Here is a 14,871-nt window from a genome sequence, read left to right as displayed (position 1 = left end):
CACAGTTGCAGGCGATCAGGCCAGCAGGCAGAGTGGTTAGGAGTGAACAGGCAGGCAGGCAGGTGAGCAGTTAGGATCCAGCGGCCCAGATTGTGAGAGGGATGTCTGAGGGGTCCCAGATTGGAGAGGGTGCAGGCTGGGCTAAGGGACACCCTCCCTCCCGTACATAAATTTCATGCACCAGGCCACTAGTAAAAATAATAAACAAAGATGATTTTGGAACCGATTGTGCAGAAATAAGTTAACCCATGAGGAAAATAATGGTGCCTTTCAAAAGTAGCCGAGGAGCAAGCTCAACACTGTCATCCATACCTGCTCAATGATCTAACACAGCACTGAGCACCAACTTAAACGTCAGAAAAACCCTGAAATGTCTAAACAAGAGGTAAATTCTTGGGGCCTTAATTTTCTTCTGTATAACACTGCTTTCTACAAAATATCTTTTATCTTTATCACTAAGGAATATGATGTTACAATGTGCAGATAATTTTCCTCAGAATTTTATGTAGATTATTTTATTTGAATAAGTTTCTTTTCAGAATGCATTAAAAAAAAAAAGAAGTTTTAAGTTAAGAAACACCAGCAAGGCATCACATACAAAATTTATAGAATTAGGATTAGTTTATTTAAATAGAAAAAAAATGTGTTTTGGTGTTTTCAGTTTTGATTTCTATGGTTCATTGTCTTTCTCTTCCCCTCTTTTCCTTTTCCTCTCTTTCTCTCTCTCACAAACACACACTGACATACACACAGATATAAAAAACACATATATAATCTCAACTGCTAATTGTTAAGAAAATATTCTTAGAACTCTATTTAACCCACATAAGAGTGAATTTTCTTAGAGCAAAAATAATTTCACTTAAAGAGCTCAAATCTAGGCATTTCAGCTTGCATGACACACACTCATTTTCTTGATCAATTTTTTTTAATGTACTCCAAAGTTGTCCTAGAGCTCTGCCTAGCTTCGCACTCATATTTCAAACACATATGCTCTAAATTATTTTTATTCTTTTGGTTGTCAATTTCATTTGCATTACAGAAGAGAAAGATGTTGATACATCTCTTGTCAAAGTGAGAGTTTTCCATGCCTATCATTCTACTCTTTCCTGAGGCCCTTCACACTCACTAGTGAGATATTAGTTGCTCTGTGCCAGACATATCCAATCATATTTTTTATCTGCCTTAAAATTGGAATTTGAAAGAACTTCTAGAGTTGTATTAACTATTTATTTCAATGCTTTCAGAACAACTTTATTTTCAGTGCTCATTTTATCACTGTGTCAACTGTTGATTATGTCTCTTTTTCTAAAAAGATATAAATATGCAAGCTCACCACAGAGTTATGTATCTGTAGAATATTATAAACAATATCATGCTTTGAGTATGAAAATTACATCTACATTAGAAATCTCATATCTAACTTCCTATATGGCATTGTAACGTAATTCTAGCAAATATCTCCCAACTAAACACCCAGGAACTCCATTGGAGCTTTCCTCACAAACCTGTGCCAGTTCCACAGGGAGTCTGATGAAGTCAGTTGTGCCAACTGTAATTGCTCTAGCCCAGTGGTCAGCAAACTCATTAGTCAACAGAGCCAAATATCAACAGTACAACGATTGAAATTACTTTTGAGAACCAAAGTTTTTAAACTTAAACTTCTTCTAATGCCACTTCTTCAAAATAGACTTGCCCAGGCCTTGGTATTTTGTGGAAGAGCCACACTCAAGGGGCCAAAGAGTCACATGTGGCTCGCGAGCCACAGTTTTCCGACCACGGGTCTAGCCAAATCTTCAGAATCATCCATTCTTTCAGAAAATGTTCTTTGTTCTCCTTCAAGGTATCTCACATCCAGCCACTCTCGTCATGAGCTCCACTACATCTTGTCTCAGCCACCCCCCCAAGTTTGAGTGATTAACTGCCATAGCCACTTAACTAGAATCCCTTCTCCAGCTCCTTAAGTGACAGTGATCATTCAAAATATGGATCAAATAATTTAAGGAAGTCAAAGTCTGTACACGTGCCTACAAGGTCCTACAGAATGGGTTGTTTCCCCCTTCCTCTTACTTGTCTGATTTCTTTTTCCCAGGCACACTTCTTTCACTACAGACCAGCCACACCACTCCCTTGCTCTTTCTTTGTGTAACATGCAGGCTACTGCTATAGGGAATTTTCACTGGCTATTCTCTCTGCCTGAGGTGTTCTTCCTCCAGATATCTGCATGGAATTGACCAACTGTCACCTCAAAGTTCTCTACTCAGATTATCCTATATGTGCCAGTTCCATTCATCCCTAATCCTGTCCCACTTTACTTTAGTCTCTCTTTTTCCCATAGTACTTATCTCCTAAAATATTATACAGGGCAAAAGTAGGCTTATGTTGTTTGTATTGAATACAAAAACAAAACAATACAATAATTAACAAATAATAATACAAAACAAATTCTGCTCATGTACTCACAACTGTAAACCTACTTTTGCCCTACCCTGTATACTTATTATATTTATTGTTTATGATAATGCTAACTCTCTAAGGTCAGGAGTATGTATCAATTTTGTCCACAGATGTGTCACAGATGATCATTTCTCAGTAAGGAAGAAACTTAAATAGTGCCTGGGCAATCACACCCCAGGCCTATATCTGTAGGAAAATATTTATCTTTGCCTTAAGCAAGCCCTGTACATTGTTCTTATGCATCTAGGTTAACATACCTTTGAAATGCCAGAGTAATCCTCTTTTTTTCAGACTCCTTGGAAGCAGCCACTTTTAATAAAGCACATAATCTTTTTTTAAGTATATTTTTAATGATTTCAGAGAGGAAGGGAGAGGGAAAGAGAGATAGAAATATCTATGATGAGAAGGAATCATTGTGTGCCTCCTGCACACGCCCTACTGGGGATCAAGCCCACAACCCAGGCATGTGCCCTGACCAGAATGGAACCGTGACCTCCTGGTTCATAGGTCAATGCTCAATCACTGAGCCAGGCCTGTCTGGGCAGAGAGCACATAATCTTATAATCCAATCCCTGTCTTGTTTTCTCCCACCTTCATGTAATCTTCTTTATATTCCCTCCTTCATTTCAAATGTATAAAAGAAATTGCAGGGTGGGTGCGCGGCATAGGCAGCGGCGGTGGCGGCGGCGGCAGCAGCAGCAGCAGCAGCACAGGCAGCCCAGTGAGTAGAGGCAGCAGGGACTGGAGGGGACGGAAGATCCAGGACGTGCTCAGCTTCCTGCGACAGTACAACATCCAGAAGGAGATCTTGGTGAAGGGGTCCGAAGTCATCTTCCGCTGCGAGTTCTCCTGGCCCAAGAACGTGAAGACTAACTCCGTGGTGTGGGAAGGAAGGCCAACGCGGGGAGTACTACACATTGATTCTATCTTATTTCTACCTAGTAATGTGTGACTTTCTCATCCTGTTTATGTCCAAGGCGCAGCGCAGCCACTGAAAATACTCCTGTGGTTGGAAGACCTGAACGAAAAGATCTACTTGGGGGAGCTGTCAAAACGGTGGTGATGGCGCCCTCTCTGGGCAGGAGCAGCCGGCCCTGGTCTTTGATGAGGAAGACCTCCCCTATGAGGAGGTAATGATGCGGAACCAGTTCTCTGTCAAATGCTGGCTCCGTTACATTGAGTTCAAGCAGGGGGCCCCGAAGCCCAGGCTCCATCAGCTGTACGAGCGAGCGCTGAAGCTGCTGCCCTGCAGATACAAACTCTGGTAGGTACCGCTAGCGCGCAGGGCACAGGTGAAGCAGCGCTGGCTGACGGATCCTGCCTACGAAGACGCCAACAACTGCCATGAGCGGGCCTTGGTGTTCATGCACAAGATGCCATGCCTGTGGCTAGAGTGTTGTCAGTTCTTGGTGGACCAGGGCCTTATCACTCACACCCGCCGCACTTTCAACCGTGCCCTCCGGGCACTGCCCATCACACAGCACTCTCGCATTTGGCCTCTGTACCTGCGCTTCCTGCGTTCACACCCACTGCCTGAGACAGCCGTGCGGGGCTACCAGCGCTTCCTTCAGCTGAGCCCCGAGAGTGCAGAGGGGTACATTGCGTACTTCAAGTCAAGCAACCGGCTGGACGAGGCTGCACAGCGCCTGGCCGCCGTGGTGAACGATGAGCGCTTGGTGTCCAAGGCGGGCAAGTCCAACTTCCAGCTGTGGCACGAGCTCTGTGAGCTCATCTCCCAGAACCCGGACAAGGTGCAGTCGCTCAACGTGGACGCCATCATCGGAGGGGGCCTTACCCGCTTCACAGATCAGCTGGGCCAGCTCTGGTGCTCCCTGGCCAACTGCTACACCCGCAGTGGCCGTTTTGAGAAGGATCGGGACGTGTACGAGGAGGCCATCCGGACCGAGGTGTTTGACAGCTACGCCCAGTTGAAGGAGAGCATGATTGCAGCGAAGATGGAGACCACCTCAGAGCTGGGGAGGGAAGAAGAGGATGAGATGGACTTGGAACTGTGCCTGGCCCGCTTTGAGCAGCTGATCAGCCGGAGGCCCCTGCTCCTCAACAGCGTCTTGCTGCGCCAGAGCCCGCACCATGTACATGAGTGACACAAGCTTGTGGCCCTGCACCAGGGCCGCCCCGGGGAGATCATCAACACGTACTCGGAGGCTGTGCAGACAGTGGTCCCTGCAAGGCTAAGGGCAAACTCCACATGCTGTGGGTTGCATTTGCCAAGTTTTATGAGGACAACGGGCAGCTGGATGCTGCCCGCATCATCCTGGAGAAGGCCACCAAGATGAGCTTCAAGCAAGTGGATGACCTGGCAAGTGTGTGGTGCGAGTGTGGTGAGCTGGAGCTCCTTCCCGAGAATTACGACCAGGCCTTGCAGCTGCTGCGGAAGGCAACAGCACTGCCTTCCCGTAGAGCTGAGTATTTTGATGGCTCGGAGCCCGTGCAGAACCGTGTGTACAAATCAGTAAAGGTGTGGTCCATGCTAGCTGACCTGGAGGAAAGCATCGGCACCTTTCAGTCTGCCAAGTCTGTGTATGACTACCTCTCAGATCGTCATCAACTACGCCATGTTCCTGGAGTAACACAAGTACTTCAAGGAGAGCTTCAAGGCGGACGAGCGTGGCATCTCGCTGTTCCAGTGGCTGAATGTGTCTGACATCTGGAGCACCTATCTGGCCAAATTCATCTCCCGCTACGGGGGCCGCAAGCTGGAGCGGGCGTGGGACCTCTTTGAGCAGGCGCTAGATGGCTGCCCCCCCAAATATGCAAAGACCCTGTACCTGCTGTACGCACAGCTGGAAGAGGAGTGGGGCCTGGCCCGGCATGCCATGGCCGTGTACTAGCGCGCCACCCAGGCCGTGGAGCACGCCCAGCAGTACGACATGTTTAACATCCACATCAAGCGTGCAACGGAGATCTTTGGAGTCACCCACACCCGTGGCATCTAGTAGAAGGCCATCGAGGTGCTGCCGGAGGAGCAAGCCCGGGAGATGTGCCTGCGGTTTGCGGACCTGGAGTGCAAGCTTGGAGAGATTGACCTCTCCCGGGCCATCTACAGCTTCTGCTCCCATATCTGTGACCCTCGGATGACTGGGGCCTTCTGGCAAACGTGGAAGGACTTTGAGGTATGGCATGGCAACAAGGACACCATCCGGGAGATGCTGCTTATCCGCAGAAGCGTGCAGGCCACTTACAATACACAGGTCAACTTCATGGCCTCACAGATGCTCAAGGTATCGGGCAGTGCTACAGGCAGAGTGGCATGGATGACATGAAGCTGCTAGAGCAGGACCAGCCCGCACGGGCCCAGGGCAAGATCCTGTTCGTGAGGAGCGATACGTCCCGGGAGGAACTGTCTGAGCTAGCGCAGCAGGCCAACCCGGAGGAGATGGAACTGGGGGAGGATGAGGAGGAGGATGAGATGGACCTGGAGCCCTACGAGGTGCAGCTGGAGCAGCAGAGCTGCCGGCTGCTGTGTTTGGGAGCCTGAAGGAAGACTGATGTCCACTGCCCACACCCCCCCTCCCCGCCCTCCAGCACCCACTCAATGAAGCCTGTTTGTATGGGGGGGGGGGGGGGAGATCTACTTGGATATCTCAGTGGTGAAGCATCAATGTTGGCAAGTATAGACCAAAGCACCCCTCCAGAAATAGGGCTTCAGCAATCTACTCAAGTCAAACGAGCTACAGATGAAGTTTTAGCAGAAGCAAAGAAACCATGAATTGAGGATGAAGAGTGTGTGCACCTTGATAAAGAGAGATGGGCTGCCCGCTTGGAGGGTCACAAAGAAGGGATTGTACAGACTGGACAGATTAGGTCTTTGTCTGAAGCTAAGTCAGTGGAAAAAGTTGCTGCAATCAAAGCCAAAATTATGGCTAAGAAAAGATCCACCACCAAGACTGACTTAGATGATCACATAACTGCTCTCAAACGAAGGAGCTTTGTGGGCGCTGAGGTAGATCTGATGGGGTATTGTCAGCAGAGTGAGAGTGTGGAGGACACAGACAATGATCTTACAGAGCATGGAAAGACCTTTTCCAAGGATATTTGTGCAATTCTTCAGTCTGTGGAAGCCAGAGAAGAAGGGCTTGCTCCTGAACAGCTACCGGCCCCAAATGCAGCCTCTGTGGCTCCCACATTGTCTACCAAACAGCCTATCCCTGCTGCCTACAACAGATATGTCCAGGACCGATTCAAAGGAAAAGAAACGGAAGGCTTCAAAATGGATACGATGGGCACCTACCATGGGATGAGGCTGAAGTCTGTGACAGAGGGTGCCGTGGCCCTGCAGACTCAGACTCCCGGGCACAGCCAGTTTCTCAAGCAAAACCTCCCCCTCATCACAAGAAAGGTACTGGAATACCTATTATCATAATCCCTGCCACCACCACCTCTTTCATAGCCATGCTGACTGCAAAGGACCTTCTGCATGACCTGACGTTTGTCCAATGGGATAAAAAGAAGAAACAGGGCAGCCAAGGATAAAATGAAACTCTGGTACAGAGAAAAGACCAGACGCAGCCGATGGCCACCGCGCTCAGCCTCCCGGCTCCCTACAGAGTCCTAGACCAGCCTCTGAAACTCAGGCCTCAGGACTGGCACCAGGTCGTGGCTGTCTTCGTGCAGGGTCCCCGCGTGGCAGTTCAAACGGTGGCCGTGGCTTTTGCCTGATGGATCACCAGTTGACGTGTTTGCTAAAATTAAAGCCTTCCATCTCAAATATGATGAGGTTCCTCTAGACCCCAACATTCAGAAGTGGGACCTAACAGTGTTAGAGCTCAGCTATTACAGATGCCACTCCCGACAGACCGGTTTTCTTAGGCTTCTGGGAAACACTGGATAGGTACATGGTGAGGCATAAATCCCACTTGAGATTCTGAATTATGTGGTTTCCCCATCTGGAAATCTGGATTAAGAAGTGTAGATATACCTTCATCTAAAGACTAACTGACTGTCAAGCTCTATGAATTTATTAAAATCTCACAAATGAAGAAGGTCATGGATCGAGCAAAAGATTTCATCCAATGCTTTTGTGCTTCAAAGAGATCATATGATGCCTGTCATTCATATAAGCAAACTTTGTGGTCTACAACTATTTTTTTAAAATTCTTATTAGTCTTCTAGTATGTTTTGATAGAAGTTTTTTCTCCATTGGTTAAACTAGCATTACTTAAAATTTGTTTCTTTAGAAAAGAAAAAAAAGAAACTGAAAAACTGTAAAAAAAGATGTATAAGTTTTCTATAGCAATTGAAGAATTAATTTTATTCAGTTAAAATTTTATTTGCATTTTAGGTAGATTAATTCTAGGAATGAAATGCTTACTTCAATAACCCTATCCTATCTAATAAAAGAGTAATATGCAAATTGGCCATCACTCCAAGACACAAGATGGCCTCCCCCATGTGGTCAAAGATGGTTGCCCCCATGTGGATACAAGATGGCCACCACAAGATGGCCTGCAGTGGGGGGGCAATTGTGGGCGATCAGGCAAGCAGAGAGGGCTAGTTAGGAGTGACCAGGCTGGCAGAGGAGGGCAGTTGGGGGAGACCAGGTCAGCAGGGGAGGGCAGTTGGTGGGGAACAGGACTGCAGGGGAGGGCAGTTGGAAGGGGCCAGGCCTGCAGGGGAGGGCAGTCGGGGGGGACCCAGGCCTACAAGGGTGGGAAGTTGCGGGGGGACCAGGCCTGCAGGGGATGGCAGCTGGGGGAGGACTAGGCCTGCAGTGGAAGACAGTTGTGTGGGACCCAGGCCTGCAGAGGAGGGCAGTTGGGGGGGACCAGGCCTGCAGGGGAGGACAGTTGGGGGGGGACCCAGGCCTACAGGGGTGGGAAGTTGGGGGGGACAAGGCCAGCAGGGGAGGGCAGTTAGGGGCGACCAGGCTGGCAAGGGAAGGTAGTTAGGGGTGACCAGGCCAGCAGGGGAGGGCAGTTAGGGGTGAGTGGGCCTGCAGGGGAGGACAGTTAGGGGCAACCAGACTGGCAGGGGATGGCATTTAGGGGTGACCAGAATGGCAGGAAAGGGCAGTTAGGCGCAATTGGGCTGGCTGGGGAGCAGTTAGGCGTCGATGAGGCTGGCAGGCAGAAGCGGTTAGGGGAAATCAGGCAGAGGCAGGCGAGCGGTTGGGAGCTAGCAGTCCTGGATTGTGAGAGGGATGTCCCAGATTGGAGAGGGTGCAGGCTGGGCTGAGGGACAACCCCCCCTGCACGAATTTTGTGTACTGGGCCTCTAGTTGTGATATAATAGAAATTCATTTTGCAAATAAACATGACCTGGTTTCTAACAATGTTTTTAATTTATTTTATCTTTAATGTGAAAATATTTTTAAAATGAAAATGTTTTTCAGTTGATTTTAAACTTGAATGGTTTGGGACATATAGTCTATATTGTTATATTTTTTACAATGTCAAATCTATGATTTTAACTGATTACACTTTTTGATAAACATTGCCCATTAACAGGAAATAATTTATTTTTACTTGATATTATGCTTCCAATTAATTTAATAAAATATTTTTATCTCATAAAACATTGATATGATCACATATTTGGCATGATTATTGAATGCATTGCTCTTAAGACAGGTCATAACATTGATTCTGGTGTGGATGAAAGATAAATGTCACTTTCAGATACAAATATATTTTTAAATAAAATAAAACATTTTCAATGTTTCAGTGTGAACTAGACTTCCACATTGATTCATCTCTGTTTGTTCTTCATACACACAGACACTTACTGTATCTCTTTATATTTACAGCCTATGCAACACCTGACATGTAAATATATATACTGCAGTGCACAGAGTCATTTAGTCATGGTTTCTTGAAAATATTACACATTGCTACCATTTATTAGAAATTATAATTTGTCTTTTCTGCTCCATAGGCCTGTATCAAAAATGAATAAATTAAACCTATATGTAGCTTTCTTCATTTTTCAATTTGTCTAATAATTCATTTTTTTATGAAAGTGTGCAGTCATCTATAGTCTGATTATTAAGAGCTTCTTCAAATTAATAACCATGGACATATTGACTTATTTAAAAAGCTTTTGATAAAGCAAAAATGTTAAAATAAATATAGTGTCTAAAATTATCTTTCTCCACTAGTTCCATCACAACTTACTGTGATTTTTGGAGGGAAAAAAATAAGTAAAAATGAAAGCTTAAAAGATGTCAGGATAAATTTTGGCAAGAAAATATTGCTGGTGTATTCATGAAAATTTTTATGAAGATTTAATTTTTTTTATTTAAGACACATTTGTGTTATAAAATAAAGATGTTGTCAGGACTGTATTTCTTTTTAGGAATTTCTAGGGGGAAATGTTTTCTCACTTTTCCTAGCTTTTAGAGGCTACCCAGATATTTTTGTTTGTGGTCCCTCTCATCTTCAAATCAGCAATGGCTGGCTGTATCTCTCTCACATAGTATCATGTAAGGTCCTTCAAATCTTTATTGTGACTCTTGCTCATGACCACATGCTGTAGATTCCAGTGTGATAGAAATATGCTTGCTTCTTTTTTTAATGCTATTCTTGGCCTATACTTAGATCATAAGTAAAAGAAGATTTTTCTTCTAGTCTGGTTCACAAATATTTTCCAAACAAAAGACAATTTCACCAAACAAAATACATATACTTTTGCTAATCACAACTTCTATGAATTCACAAAGCAAATGAGAAGAGTGTCCAATTCATAGAAAAATTATATATTATTTCAATATGTTCAGTTTTGCTTTCCTCATTTTTAAACATTACCAAATTTTAAATTTTTACATAGTCCTACAAAAAATGAGTTCATCAAATTATTTTCTTTTAAAATACCCATAATTGTAATCAGGAGCTTTATTATCAAAATTATGTCAGGTGACACACATTTTGAAAAGATATAATGAGAATGTATTTAGAAGCTCTTGAAATGCTGAAATTATTTGTGGTTCAGTTATTGGGCTATAATTATCTTTTAGTTTCAAACAGCATTGCTAACTTAATTCTACTTATAGCCCTTTAAACAAATCATTATGGCTTCAGAATAATTTTGACAAGAAATAATGTCTGAGTAACTTATATGAATGAATTTAATGTACATATGAATGATAAACACACAAAATTGACAGAAGCCACATATATTGAAGAATGCATAACTTTTTTCAGGAATATTGTCCCTTAAGTAACAATTACAATTGCATTTGAATATATCATGTCAAGCAATATAAGCAGAAGGCTTTTTGGATTTTGTAATACCTTTTCTTTGCCATTTTTTCCCCCTTCAAGCTATCTATTGAGCATTACCCTTCAGAATCGCTTGAGAATGATCAATAAGGCCAGAGAAGTTTTCTTGCCACTAGAGGAAGGAGAAACCAACATAATATGTTCTGCAACATGAACACTTTAAATGCAGCCCAGTCCATAATCTGAAGTCACTGTCCCCTAACAGCTGCTGTCAGATATCTCCAGAGACCTGAGGCAGAAAGTGGTATGACACAGCTGGGGAACTGAACTATAAATAATTAGAATACAACAGAAGTGTGAGCAAAATTCCTCAATGTAATTATTAACTGTTAAAACAGGAAACGGCACCTGAGGCCTGCCCTTCCCACAGCCTAATCCTCCCGGCTCTCTGCACCATTCCCCTAGCCTGACAAAGCCAGATGTGGCTTGGGCTCAAGTGCCCTCATGATCTCTCTCTTGTAAGTAATTTAAACAAAGAACGATGGAAAAGACCTTAAAGTAATACCTCAAATTAACTTCAATTCGTTATTGATTGAAGAAGTTACAAAAAACTTTCTCTGGATTTCAGAAAAGTCATAATTTTTTTTTTTACAGTACTTCTCAATTTTTCTCAAAACACACTAAAAGTTACAATGTCTCTAATAGAATATGCAATGTAATAGATCACTGTATCTCTATTACATTACTAAACACGTACCAGATATAAGATTGTCAAATGTATAAATGAATCTTTAATTTATGTAACTTGAAAATTTCTATTGTTGCATATTTTAAACTGGTTGATAAAAACAGGAAATTACTAATCAGAATTGGAGACAATGATATGGAATGCTGGAGGAGCCAAAGCAGTCTAGGTTTATATAAATTCAGATGCTCTCCCTGGTCAGGAAATAAGAAGAGCCCACACTTGTCCATATCTAGCTGTACAAAGACCATTGATCTGAGTGCAGTCTTAAGAGATTAACAGGCAAGATTTTGAGAGAAAAGAACTCAGGAAAGTGGACAGGCACAGAACAGAAATGTAATATGCCTCAAATCTTGGAATCAATTATGAGCCTGCAGAGAGCAGTTATCCCAAAAGAAAACTGGTGTGTAGGGGAAGTCACATTGGAGAATGGAATCCTCTTCATCAGCCGCTGAAGCTTAAAGATAAACAAATAAACAAAACCAAAAACTTTATTTCCCTAATTGATTTCAAGCTTTCAGAATAAACATCTCCCAAGTCTCTACCTATATCTTTGTGGCTATAGCTTTGATACTACTTTCCATAAATTTTGACACTTTGGTGCCACCAAAGGGAGTAAAATCTAAATTTTCCATGTTTTCTAGACTGAGTTTTTAAAAAGTGAGCAATATTTTGTACAATAGGAGAAAGCCCAAATCAACTATCTATACTGACTAAACTAATCTATGCTAATAATAGAGGAATATGCAAATTGTCCTGGATGCTGTCACAGTAACAGTAATGATTGAACAGGAAGCTGCGTGGGGCGACCAGGCCAGCAGGGGGTTTAGTGAAGGATGAAAAAAACGACTGAACAAGCAGGCTGTGTGGGGCAACCAGGCTGGCAGAGGGTGCAGTTGGGGGCGGCCAGGCTGGCATGGGGGCAGTTGGGGGTGACCAGGCCAGCAGGGGGGCAGTTGGGGGTGACCAGGCCAGTAGGGGAGCAGTTGGGGGTGACCAGGCCTACAGGGGGGGGGCAGTTAGGGGCAACCAGGCTGTCAAGGGGGGCAGTAGGGGCAACCAGGCCAGCGGGGGGGGCAGTTGGGGGTGACCAGGCTGGCAAGGGGGCAATTGGGGGCTACCAGGCTGGCAGGGGAGGCAGTTAGGGGAAGCTAGGCCAGCAGGCAGGTGAGCAGTTAGGAGCCAGTGGTCCCGGATTGTGAGAGGGATGTCCGACTGCCGGTTTAGGCCCGATCCCCAGGATCAGGCCTAAACCGGCAGTCGGACATCCCCCGAGGGGTCCCGGATTGGAGAGGGTGCAGGCTGGGCTGAGGGGACACCCCCATCCACAAATTTTGTGCACTGGGCCTCTAGTTTTCCAGCAAGTATGGTAAGCCAGGGACAGGGTGGCTTAATATATGGGTACCATTCTGAACACTTAGAGCAAATGTCATTCACTGAAAGAGAATCTCTATTAAAATAGCTTAAGGATTATTTTGTATGAATGATATAAAAGCAGGCTTTTATGATACAAAGGAAATTATCATTTTTTATTTTTTTTAATATTTTTTTGTTGACAGTATTACAGATATCTCCCATTTCTCCCCCTTCTTCTCCCCTCCTCCCTGCCCCCATCCACCCACCTCAGGTCTTCATTACCCTATTTCCTGTGTCCATGGACTTTGCATATACGTATATACTAGTAAGTTCTTTAGTTTATCTCTTCTCGTCCCCCCAACCCCACAGTGTGGTATGTCAGTCTGTTCCATGCCTCCACACTTTGGGTCTTCTTTTGTTGGTCAATTCATTTTGTTCATTAGATTCTACAAATAAGTGAGATCATATGATATTTGTCTTTCTCAGATTGGCTTATAAGGGAAATTATTAAAACATGGTAATAATAGAAAACAGGGTTGCCAGAATATGATGACACTGAGTATTTAAGGGAAGCCTATTAGTTATAACTGAAAATTCCTGAAAAAAAAAATTGTTTCAGAAGTAGCAATTTAAAAGGGGTAAGAAAGGACATAAATTAGGAAATAAAGCATAAGTGTCATGAGAAATTCGATATGTGCAATGTCAGTGTGATGGGCCTTCCAGATATACTGATCACGGACTGAGTCAGGTAGAGGAAAGGACACAACCAAAGGCATTTGGGGAGAAAAGGTTTCTGTTCTGAAGGAAGACTAGGAAGTGTTGCCAGCAGCAGTGCTGACAGTGCCTCCTAGGGTTTCACTCACAGGGTTCTTCGTGGTTCCTCACTGCAGGCACCACTGTTGCTGTTCCAGGCCCCTTAGCACCTTGCTCCATTTCTTTCAGCCATCAGTATTGATAGAAATGCTTACAATGATGACAGTTCCAAAGCAGGTTGGCATCTGCGCGAGTTAGGAAGGATACTTTTGTGAACCTTATACTACTCTGTTTTAACAATGTCTTTAATACTGAAATCAGTATTGTTTGTGGTCCAATGTGTTATAGATTTCAGCTTTTACTTATAGTTTCTCACCCCAATGGGTTGGGTAGGAAGAAAAATGTGCCTAATAGACACCAAGGTTTGTTCAAAATGTTTGCTCCTGTCTGTAATTTTGCTGGTCTCTGGTGGTTCCCCCTGTATCTGCCAGGGATACATTCCAGGACCCCCAGTGGATGCCTGAAACCACAGATGGTACTGAACACTACATATACTATGGTTTTTTCCTATATATACATATCTTTACACATAAAGAATGCACTTGATGGCTTCTCTTTGGTATGCCCAAATTGCCAGGATCACTACTCTTGCACAATAAGCTCATTGTTTAGTAAAACAAGGGTTACTTGCACTCTAGCACTGTGATACCATGACAGTTAACCTGATAACTGAGATGGCTAAGTGACCGATGGGCAGGGAGCATAGATAGCCTGAATATGCAGGACAAATGGAGGTTTTATATCCTGGACAGGATGGAGCAAGAGGGTAGAGATTTCATCATGCTACTCAGGCACCCAATTTAAAACTGCAGAAAGAACTAAGGGATATGGGGGACTATAATAAGTATTATTATAGGGCTATGTCTGTGGACTTCTGGTCTTTCTCATCTTAAGATAAATTTTCCTTCAGAGGAGACCTGAACACCTCCTCCTATGTACATACCGGTGTGTGTAAATGCATATTTATATGTGTGTGTGTGTGTGTGTGTGTGTGTGTGTGTGTGTGTATGCACATGGATACACATATACACACATAGTAGTTGATAATTTTTCCCTTTACTCATATGTTATTTTAGGTTACATATTTGAGTAGGACAATCTGGACCTGCAAATAAAAATATGATTTCTGAAACTTGGTTTTCTCATTTGTATGTAATTTCTTTATCTGGCATCAAGGTACCATACTATTTGTATTTCAAAATAAAGTTTCAGAATTAAAAGTGTTTTGGTTCTGACAGAACAATGATGAAGGCAATAAAAATTAAATAAGAATTTAGTGTCTTGAACCCTGAAGAATTTCATATAATAAATATCCATTTTATC

The 14,871-nt window shown here is 43.8% G+C and overlaps 2 pseudogenes across 2 annotated transcripts in view; both read left to right on the top strand.

The window, feature by feature from the left end:
- LOC308248230 (parafibromin-like) overlaps positions 1-7,346 on the top strand; it is a 49,598-nt pseudogene extending 42,252 nt beyond the window's left edge. Inside the window, exons 2-3 of the transcript in view lie at positions 3,215-3,487; positions 6,048-7,346. The product of the transcript in view is annotated as a parafibromin-like (transcript). The remainder of the gene's footprint in view (positions 1-3,214; positions 3,488-6,047) is intronic.
- Positions 3,498-5,967, top strand: LOC308249527 (pre-mRNA-splicing factor SYF1-like; annotated as a pseudogene). The gene has a single exon. The product of its transcript is annotated as a pre-mRNA-splicing factor SYF1-like (transcript).
- Positions 7,347-14,871: the final 7,525 nt, after the last annotated feature.

Source organism: Plecotus auritus (assembly GCF_963455305.1).
Source record: "Plecotus auritus genome assembly, chromosome: 5".
NCBI lineage: Eukaryota > Metazoa > Chordata > Mammalia > Chiroptera > Vespertilionidae > Plecotus > Plecotus auritus.
Note: the sequence above shows the minus strand (reverse complement) of the source record. Positions and strands in the feature narration are given on the sequence as shown.